This window comes from Protopterus annectens, chromosome 6.part1 (assembly GCF_019279795.1).
Source record: "Protopterus annectens isolate FY-2018-M chromosome 6.part1, PAN1.0, whole genome shotgun sequence".
Taxonomy (NCBI): domain Eukaryota; kingdom Metazoa; phylum Chordata; order Ceratodontiformes; family Protopteridae; genus Protopterus; species Protopterus annectens.
The window spans coordinates 363,400,452-363,411,872 of record NC_056738.1 but is presented as its reverse complement, the minus strand read 5'-3'; the positions used below and the strand labels follow the sequence as shown (position 1 = coordinate 363,411,872).

General features: G+C 46.2%; 1 protein-coding gene across 2 annotated transcripts in view; it reads left to right on the top strand.

Moving 5' to 3' along the window:
- MAJIN (membrane anchored junction protein) overlaps positions 1-11,421 on the top strand; it is a 488,974-nt gene that overhangs the window by 166,419 nt on the left and 311,134 nt on the right. The window lies entirely within an intron of this gene.

The window sequence follows — 11,421 nt, the reverse complement described above, 5'->3', positions numbered from 1 at the left end:
TACTGCATTCCTTTCTGAATTACTGTTATTTATGTGTTTGTCTATATGTTTGTTTTGTTTTTTTTGTCTATTTATCATGTATTCATTGGGTAAGTGATCTGTTACAAGAACCTTTTCGGATATGACCTAGGCCATAAGGGAAACATAAAGATAACGTATAGTTTGTATTCATTAGTGAAGAAGAAAATACAAACACTGGTCATATCAAAAGCAGTAAGTTGCAAAACTTTTCAGTGTGAAGAATAATTTGCATAATAGCACTGAAAACAGACTGGAACAGTACACAGAGGTTACAGTAAACACATTTATTTTAAATTAAAAGTTAGATATAGTATGTTGAATATTTATCAAAAGGGCATTTTCAAAAGGAGTAACATTAGCCTGTACTCTTCTAAAGCATGCACATTTAGATTCTGTCCATAAATGTATTTGTCTTTTTTCCAAAGATCATGCACAAATTACTTTTTATTGCTTCTTGTGTGTAATTAATATTTGATTATTTAAAGTGAGCTTTCTGATTATAAATTAATCTGATGTTGTAAATCTTCATTCATTTCTTACTGTTAGGACTTCGGTTCCGTCCTCAGAACGGACACGGCTGTTACCAAGCTCACGCCAGCCAAAAACTCTCAGCTAAGTCCTACCCACAATGCCCCTCTCATAGTCTCTCCAGATCTCGCTTGCCACACTCCTCGTCAGACGTGTCAAGCCTTTCTCATAAGCTAAGTGTGAATATTTTTTGTGGTTTACCTAAATAATTACCTTTAAGTTAGTTTTTTCTCTTAAGCCTTTCTCCTCGTCTTTACTTCCTTATAGTTTCTTACCAAAAACCTACCCTCTACCTTCAGTAGTTCCTTTCATACCATCGTTGGTACTGTCCCTCTCTCCTACCTTTGGTATGCCATTTCCTTTACCACTTGTGGTATTTCTTAGTACCATTGTTGGTACTCTTCTTTCCATCTGTTTGCTAAAAAAAAAAAATCCTCTTCTACATACTATAACTCTACTGTTGTTTTTTTGAGTGGTGATTTGGTAATTTCGTTTTTTGTGTGTTTTTCATGATGTCCAATAAAACTAAATTGGGTTTTAGTGCGGGCGTAAGATGCCCCACTCAGATGGTCATGCCCACTGGGTTTATTGTTTGGGCATTGACCATATTAATGTGTCTTGTGATATCTGTTCTGGCTTCAGCAACCGTAAGTTAGCTGAACGCAAGAACAAACTCATCTTGAAGGGTATGTTGAAAACACCCTTCTCGGAGGCTCGTTCTGGAATGGAGGTCTCACCACCTCCTAATCCTAAGGATATTAAGAAACATAAGGAAAAACATAAAGAAAAATGGAGTCACTTGGTACCAACATCTCTGTCCTCTTCGGAACCGAGTCAACACCAGACTACTTCGGCACCAGCGTCTCTGCCTTCTCCCTTGGTGCTGACCTTGATCTTATCACAGGCTACTACTCCCGTACCAGCATTGGTGCCATCCTCTGCCATGGTACCGATGTCTTACTCGACTCCACCTATGAAGACATCTGCGGTCCCAAAGATTGAGCACCTTGCCAGGACAAGGTATTCACCATCTTATGATCCTTTTTTGGTGCAGCAATTTAGCCCTTTTATCGAAAGACCTGAATCTCCATTGGCAGCGTCCATCAGATCCACCAGGAGTCTCTCGGAACAGGATGTAATGAGGGTTGAGGGTTATGGACCAACTTTTGGCAGCTAGAGGCTTACTGACCCCAGCTAGGTCTTCCCTCCCTATTGGAATGGAAGCTCTTCCGGGATATTCACCTGTTTATCCTCCTCCCAGATTTCGGAGATTTAGGTACTGATGTCCATTCCGGTGCACTCTGTCTCGGTGCCAACAGTGGAGGTTTCCCTGTTGGTTCAGATTACTCTTGGTGCCATGGCTCCTTTGGAACTGGCGAACCATCGGAGCAGTGATTGACTCCTAGTTGGGCTCCGATTTTTTCTATGGCGCCATCTACAGTTCTGGCTCTGGCAGCTACCAGTCCTCTCGGTGCTTCTCGCCTAGAGCTGGGCTCGTCAGGGTGGGGTGTGACCCCGGTTCTGAGGTGACCCTTCTTGGTTCCGGGCTCCCATCCCTCTTCAGGTAGGCCTGCTTTCCAAGTGATGGAGAGGGTCCTTGCTTCTACAGGCTCTCAGTTGGCACCATTGACATCGGAGCCAGAACCTCCCTCTAGCATGTAGCTGTCCCAACCTCCTACTCTGGGATCTTGGGCATGGGGGCCGCAAGACCTCCCCTCGAAGGGAACCTTTTCTCTGGAGTCCTCCTCAGAAGGCCCCACTGGGGAGCCACCTGGGAAGAAACTTTGCAAGAGGAAGCATCTCGATTCTCTTGAGGAATCCATCACCGAAGACACTGATTACAATGAGGGAGATGGGTCCCCACGGTCTCCTGGAAGACGTATTTTGGAGACATACTCGAGATCCTCAGACCGTGGGGAGATTGGAAATCCTCCAACCCTTCTTCAGAGGAATCGGTGTTTTTGCAGGCTTTCCTTGCCTGACCATCTACTTCCTGGGTAACCCCACCTGCAGATGAGCTCATTAAGCTTATTGTATAGCGTGCCTGGTAGGCCCCAGACAACATAGAACTAGTCCCCCAGAGGTCTGATAAAATTTTGTCCACACCTGAAGACCAACCCAACTGGTCCAAGCAGCTGGTAATAGATTCCATGGTTATCACGGCAGCCACTAAGAGAGAACTGGCAGAAGATAGTTCCACTGTTCACCCCCCGAACAGGGAGTCTCTGGGTATGGACAGACTGGGGAAGTGGACCTTTGCTTCAGCAACCTTTGCCATTTGGTTGCTGAATTACCTGGCACACTTTACTCACCTCCAGAGACCTAATTTCAGAAATGTCTTCCTCTTTGGCAGGGGTACTGCCTGAGCAGGTACGTGATACATTTGCCTCGCAACTAGCTACCCTGGAATCCATCTCGAACTCCTCGATGTGCTTGATTTCTTACTCCAACGAGGGAGCAGCTCGAGCAGCCGTATCAGGCATTGTCATGAGACAGCATGCTTGGATGCATTTGTGTGACTTTGAGGACCCTTTTAAATCTTCCTTTGTCAACTTGCCTGTTGACGAATCTTCCTTCTTTAGCCCAAAAGTAAGAGACACACTATCACGCAGTGAGAAAGACAGAAGGACCTTATCTGCCATGGGCATACATTTTTCCACCTCCCAAGAGATCCTACTCCAGGAATCAGAGGGGAGGAAAACTGTGGTTCAAGAAGTCCCAGGGATCTTTCCATGACACTCGTGACAAGCATTCTCCCCTGGGCAGAGGGGGCAACTCATCTGGAAGAGGTCCCTTTCGGGGCAGAGGTGGTTCGTGCAACCAAGGCGCCCTGGACTTGTTCTCGGGCAGACCCTTCCAGCACTCCTGAGCAGCGGCCCGATTGTTTTCCTCTGGAAGCAGTCGGGGGACAATTTTCTCTGCACCAACAAGCCTGGCAACTCATAACAACTGATTCATGGGTGCAGAGATTAATATCTATAAGCTATCATATCCTATTCGATCTCAGTCCCAGACCTGTCAAACGAATCCCCAACGTTTCACCCAGTTAGAGGGATGCTGCAGTCTTGGAAATTGAAAAGCTGCTAAGAAAAAGAGTCATCTTACCAGTCCCATCAGACCAAATAGGATCGGGTTTTACTCTCGGTACTTTTTAGTGCAAAAAAAGACAGGGGACTGGAGACCGATACTGGATCTCAGCATACTAAACAAATTCACTAAACCTCAAAAATTTTGGATGGTCACAGTGCATTCCATTCTCCCCTTTCTGGGAAAGGACAACTGGATGTGCTCTATGGACCTTCAGGATGCATATTACCACATAAAGATGGACAAACGCTCCCGGAGATTTCTTAACTTCTGGCTGGGAGGCCATCACTACCAGTTCAGGGTACTGCACTTTGGTCTCTCGAAAACCCCCAGAGTGTTTACCAAATGTATGGCAGTCGTGGTAGCTCATTTCCGACTGCAAGGATTCCAGGAATTTCCATATCTAGACGATTGGCTCCTCACCGCCACGACCAGGAACCTTCTCATTCTCAGTCTCCCTTACACTCAAGGCCTTGCTCTTCGCCTAGGTATCACAATCAATATGGAGAAATCCAAAATGTTCTAAACAAGAAGACTGGAATTCATTGGAGTGATCTTCAATACAACGTCCTACCAAGCTTCCCTTCCTCCTCACAGGCTTTCAAAAATAAGAAACCAGATTTAAGTCTTACTCCCACAGACTTTTGTACCAGCATGCCTTGTACTACAACTATTAGGCTCTGTGGCAGCAACCATTACCCTAGTACCCCTGGCGAGGTTGCACATGAGAGTATTACAGTGGCTCCTTTCATCACAATGGTCGATCTTAACCCACCCACTCAACCACATGATATGTCTTACAAACCTTTGCAAGAGAGACATGCTATGATGGATGAAGGCAAAAACAAGTCTTTGGTGTCGACTGTTCTGTCTCCCCCAGCCCAGGGCCACGGTGACCACGGACGCTTCCCTGTTAGGGTGGGGTGGGCATTTCCAGGGAAGGACGGTCCAAGGCACTTCGTCCCCCATAGAGGCCAATTTGCACATAAATGTCTAGGAATTTAGGTCAGTTCTCTTAGCGTTGCAAGCGTTCCACACATCCCTTTCTTCCAGGACCATTGCAATTCAGTCGGACAACATGTCAGTCGTCTGGTGCATCAACAAACAAGGCGGAACCAGATCTTACCCCCTGTGTCAGGAAGCCATGAGAATATGGCATTGGGCGATGGATTCCAACTGCTTTCTCATAGCAATGCTCATTCCTGGGACCTCCAATCTCATTGCGGACAATCTGAGCAGGGACATATCGATGCCTCACGAGTGGTCCCTCAACCCGATTATACAGGCTGAAATCTTCTGTCACTGGTGCAGGCCTTGATGCGACCTGTTTGCTTCACCCCTAAACAACAAATGCAGATGCTACTTTGCCCTGATTCCTTCCTAGGGGAGTCACAGAGGGATCCTCTGATGCATGATTGGCCCCCGGGTCCGCTGTACACCTTTCCCCCCATTTCCCCTCATCCCAAAATTTCTACAGAAAGCTCAAAGTTTGAGAAGCAAAGTGATCCTCATTGCCCCTTATTGGCCTCATCAAGTCTGGTTCCCTTTCCTATTGCTTCACCTGATCCACAGCCCATGGATCGTGGATCAATCTCAAGAACTTCTGACTCACCCTCAGGGATTGATTCACCCCAATCTCCACAGTCTCAAGCTCACAGCTTGGTTTCTCCACTTCTGATGATGGCCAGGCTACCTGATATTTCATCCCCTGTTCGCGAGATCCTCCTGACTTAGCACAAACCATCCACCAGAAGAATTTATTTCAGCAAGTGGACTAGGTTCTCTATATGGGCCAAAGAACAAAACATGGATCCTTTCTCTATGCCTGTTAAAAAGATCCTAGAATATCTCACTACCCTGTTACATGCTGGAGCTTCAGCATCGACGATTACAATGCATCTAGCAGCTGTCGCAGATTTTTACAATGGAATCGACAGTTCATCAGTCATGTCACACCGACTGTGCAAAACCTTCATGAAAGGATTATTGCGTATTAAACCTCCTGTCAAGCCCCCTACAGAACCTTGGGACTTGACGCTGGTGCTTCAGTCGTTAACAAGTCCTCCTTTCGAGCCTTTGGATTCATGCAATATGAAATTTTTGTCCTGGAAAACCCTGCTCCTAGTAGCCCTTACCTTAGCAAGAAGAGTTTCTGAGTTGCAGGCCCTGAGTGTCAAGAGACCGTATTTGATTTCCACAAGGATAGAGTTTCCCTCCGTACTAATCCCTCCTTTTTGCCCAAGGTTATTTTTGTTTTTTCCATCAACCAATCTATTGACCTACCCGTTTTCTTTCCCCATCATTCAAATAAAGGGAAGTACCTTCTACATACCCTTGATGTTCATAAGCAACTTTGTTTTTACTTGAACAGGACAAAATTTCTTAGGAAGACGGATCAATTGTTTGTAGCATTTGCGGGACCCAGGCTGGGTAAGCCTGTTTCCAAAATGACCTTATCTTGTTGGCTCAGAAACGCCATTACTTTCATCTACCAACAAAACAAAATGTTCTTGCCTTCTAAAGTAAAGGCTCTTTCAACTAGCTCTAAAGCAACCTCAGTGGCTTTTCATTCCAGAGCCTCTATGGACAATATCTGTGCAGCAGCCATGTGAGCAAGTCCATATACCTTTATCACTCATTACAAATTGGATTTGGCCTTCAGTAGAAGAGCATCCTTTGGTTCTATGGTGCTCAGGAATATCCTTCCTTAGGGCCACCCAGGACTAGAAATAGCTGGGGACTCTGTCCTAACAGTAAGGAATGAATGAAGATTTTCAACATCAGATAAAGAAGTTATGTCTTACCATAACGTTCCATCTGTGTTGTAGACCTTCATTCATTCATTACTTCCCACCCTCCTTCCCCCTGCCGAGACTCCTGGTGGACTTTGGATTACCTTATTACTTAGGGTACCTGCTCAGACAGAGCCTCCTTCTGTTATTATTATTAACCTTTTTATAGTGTAAGGGCGGGCAAACTCGATCTGAAGAGACTATGAGAGGGACATTGTGGGTAGGATTTAGCCGAGAGTTTTTGGCTGGCACGAGCTTTTAAACGGCCGTGTCGGCTCTGATGACAGAACCGTCGTAAGTCCTAACAGTAATGAATGAATGAAGATCTACAACACAGATGGAACGTTATGGTAAGACATAACTTCTTTTTATGTAGTTTTTAACTTCACTTGCTTCTGTAAATTATATTCAAAAGTCAAATGAACTTGTGTTTGTATTTACTGTGTGGTCTGCTACAAGCATGCGAGTCCCAGGCACTTGAAGGCCATTGTCTTCCAGCTAGGGACTTGTGTGTCTACTATGCCATATTTCTTGCACTCAGATTCAGTTACATGTTCTGGTGAGATACAGTAGCCATGCGGAGATAGTGGAGCTGCTGCTGTGGGGAATGGGTGGGGGAGAGTGTTGGTTAGGGTTTCAAGCGGTGAATTTGAGGGGAATTTAGGTTTAGGAAGGGGAAACTTTAGGTTTGTGGAGCATGAGGGAAGTTTAGGGTTAGTGAATGGGAAGGTTTAGAGAATGGGAGGGGAGTTTTATGGTTAGGATGTGATTGGGAATTTAAGCTTCAGAGAGGTGAAGTGGAGTTTTAGATTTAGGGAGCAATCTGGGACTTAAGATTATGGAGGGGTGTGCTATGGTTAGAGTTAGGGACCAGGTGGTAGTTTCAGGTTTGGAAGGCTAGATAATTAACTAGGATTAGGCTAGTGGGAGTTAAAGCACTTGCCAGTTAGAGTAAATGGCAGCAAGCAAGTTTGTTGCAAGCTACTAGCATGTGAGCACTTGTAGTATACCCTTTACTGTGTGCTAAGCGACTGTTGTTTGATCTAGTGTTGCCTCTCTTCATCTGATTCAACTATGGGTTGTTGGATCTGATTGGATCCAACCTCTGCACCAGTTCTGAAGTTCCTTGATTTCAGGGCTCTGACTTCTGCCCTACCTAAGGTTTCAGGGCTCTGACGTCTGCCCTTCCTAAGGTTTCAGGGCTCTGACTTCTGCCCTTCCTATAATTCCCTGATCTCCAGTTACCTCAGATCTCGTTTTCCACCTGTGTTTGGTTGCACTATTGAAGGCTGTCATCCTGTATCCTTTTTGGAAGGCTTTTTACTGCTTTACCTTTACTGAGAGAGTTTTCTCTCTTTAGTTTCTTTTTTATTATAAGTATTGTTAATATTAGAGTAGGCTTTAGCTTAGGTTATTTACTTAGAATTGTTAGATATTATAGATCATAATGTTACAATTCGTTTTTCTTCATTCAGATTAAGGTAATTGTTGTTAAGTGTGCAATATTTTATTAATAGTGTTAATATTAGGCTAGTTACTTGTATAGGTATTTTGTCACATTAGTGCTAGGGCTAGGAGTTAGCCAATGTTAAGTTGTCAATCTCGCCTTCATTCTTGCTGGATGGGTTTCGGAGCCGATCCTCGGCTCCGACTCTGCACTTGCTTTAGCTTGAGAACTCCTTTTACCAGCTCGAGGCAACCCTATATCCCATGATGCAAGGCGGAACTACCCCAGATCTCGTTTGCCGCTTAGCGAAGAGGTCTCCTTTGCCAGCTGAGGTAAGTAATTTTTTGTCAAAAAAGCTTAGTTAGGGATTTATTTCCCCCTTGTTTCCACTTTCATAGTGTGTAGTGTGTTTACAGCCCACCCTATTCTCAAGGAACTGGGTGAAGTGGTCCAGGATCCTTCTGCTGCTGGGGCTCAAGAAAAGATTGCCTCACAGCTAGCAATCCTGAATTCCTTATCCAACTCCTCCATGCGGCTCATATCCTATGCGGCCGATGGAGCGAGCAGGGCCGCAGGTACAGGAGTTGCTCTTAGACGCCAAGCCTGGATGCGGCTTTGTAATTTTGCGGACCCCTTTAAGGCGTCCTTCACTAATACCCCCTTTGATGGTTCGGCTTTGTTCGGACCTCAGGTGAAGGATACCTTGACCAGGTGTGAGCAGGACGGTAAAACTCTTTCTGCCGTTGGAGTCCATTTTTCCACCCTTCTAGACCATATCCCAAGGGTCAGAAGGGAGGGAAGATCTTGGTTCCATAAAGCCCAAGGTGCTACACCGGACACACATGGTCAGTTTACCCCCAGAGGCAGAGGGGGTAACAATAATAGATGCCGCCCTAGGGGCAGGGGGGGTCCTCAGAACCAGGGCAACAGGGAGTCTCTTCCTGAGAAGCCCTTTCAGCATCCCTGAGGTGTTGCCCGACTGTCCACCCTTGGAGGCAGACGGGGGAAGGATTTCGCTGTACCCAGTAGCCTGGCATTCCCTCTCACAAGATATGTGGGTACAGTCGATCATATCCGAGGGTTACAAAATCCCCTTGAAGGTATCCCGTACCTCAACAATCCCTTCCAGACATCTCACCCGGTCAAAGGGATTTGGCAGAACAGGAGGTTTCAAAGCTCCTAGGAAAAAGAGCCGTCCAGACTGTGCCGGCAGACCAGGTAGGATCCGGCGTCTACTCGAGATTCTTTTGGTCCCCAAAGGACGGGAGATTGGAGACCAATATTAGACCTGAGCAGTCTAAACAGATTTGTCAAGAAGGCAAGATTCCGGATGGTCACGCTTCAGTCCATTCTGCCCTTTCTGGGCAAGGACAACTGGATGTGCTCTATAGACCTTCAGGACGCGTACTATCACACAAAGATTCACAGGCGCTCCAGAAGGTTTCTCCGCTTTCGGCTAGGGACCAATCATTACCAATTCAGAGCCCTGCCCTTTGGCCTCACTTCAGCCCCCAGAGTGTTCACCAAATGCATGGCAGTGGTCACAGCTCATCTGAGACGTCAAGGATTCCAGGTGTTTCCTTATTTGGATGACTGGCTCCTCTCCGCCACCACCAGGTGTCAGCTTCTTCAGACCAGAGACTACACTCTGCAGCTTTGCAGGAGTTTGGGAATTTCAGTAAATTTCGAAAAATCTTCTCTGCGGCCTTGCCAATCTATCACCTTTATAGGCGCAGAATTAAACACCGTCAAAATGTTAGCCAGACTAACAGATCAAAGAATTCTGGACATCCAAAAATTAGTTCGGATTCTATTGCAGAGCAGCAAGGTCAAAGCCAGATTTATACTGAAGGTTCTAGGTCTTATGGCTGCGGCCATTGTTCTTCTACCACTGGCTCGCTTCCACATGCGTCTTCTGCAGTGGATGCTATTCACTCAGTGGTCATACCACAGTCTCCCGATGAGGCACGAAATCTTAGTCACACAGTCGTGCAGAACTCATCTGAATTGGTGGATATCTTCCCCTCTTCTTCATCAGGGCCGACCCTTTGTTCCCCCTCCTCCAGTTGCCACAGTCACTACGGATGCCTCTCTGATCGGGTGGGGGGGGCATTATCAGGGCAGGATGGTCCACGGGACGTGGCAACCCATAGAATGCCATCTGCACATAAATGTCCTGGAGATGAGAGCGGTGCTTTTAACGTTGCAGGCCCTCAATGACTTTCTTCCCACGGGGACTATTGCAGTACAAACGGACAACATGTCCGTGGTTTGGTACATCAACAAGCAGGGCGGACCAGGTCCTATCCGTTGTGTCGAAGCTCTCAGACTTTGGCAATGGGCAATCTCCTCTCATCGGTTTCTGATAGCAACGCACATCCCCGGCAGGTCCAACCTCTTGGCGGACAGGCTGAGCAGATCCATTCTGATGCCTCACGAGTGGTCTCTCAATCAATCTGTAGTGGATCAGATTTTTCTGAAGTGGGGCACTCCTTGTTGCGATCTTTTTGCTACTCCTCAAAACAACAAGTGCCCCGATTTTTTCACCCTCTTTCCCCTTCCAGGCCAACCCCTGAGAGACTCTCTAACCCAGTATTGGCCCCGGGGACTTCTGTACGCTTTTCCTCCTTTTCCCTTGATTCCACAAGTCATTCAGAAAGCCACCGTTTTGAGAGCCAAGTTGATTCTCATTGCCCCTTATTGGCCTCGACAAATTTGGTTTCCGTCTCTGCATCGTCACCTTCTGGTGCAGCCCTGGCATCTGGACCCAGTTCCGGATCTCTTGATCCACCAGTCGGGTCAGCAGCACCGGGCCATTCATTCTCTCAACCTCACTGCTTGGTTGCTCCACTTCCTTCCCTAGCCAGGCTTCCGATGATCTCTGACCCAGTCAGAGACATCTTAGTGTCTTCTTTAAAGTCGTCCACTAGGACTGTTTATGCTAGCAAGTGGCGACGTTTTTCTATTTGGGCAAATTCCAGGAATATTGATCCCTTTACTGCTCCTGTACATTCTGTTTTAGATTTCCTGGCTGAGGTTTTTCATTCAGGATCCTCTTCATCTACAGTTAAAGTTCAACTGGCTGCTATTTCCAAGTATCATGTTGGCTTGCATGACAATAACATTATGTCTCATAGATTATGCAAGGCCTTTCTGAGAGGAGTTTTTCTCCTAAAGCCGCCTATAAAGCATCCTCTTCCGCAATGGGATCTAAACTTAATGTTGGCATCCTTGATGCTACCTCCCTTCGAACCGTCTGCTTCATGTTCTTTGAAGTTATTGACCTGGAAAACTATATTCTTACTGGCTGTCACTTCAGCAAGAAGGGTTTCCGAGATTCAAGCTCTCTGCATTCGTTCCCCTTACTTGGTGTTTCATAAGGACAGGGTATCCTTAAGAACGAACCCGTCCTTTCTCCCCAAAGTTGTGTCTCAAACCAATATTAACCAATCTATAGATCTACCAGTCTTTTTCCCAAACTATTCCGACAGAGCTGAACAGAAGCTTCATTTTTTGGATGTCCATCGTCAGCTCAGGTACTATTTG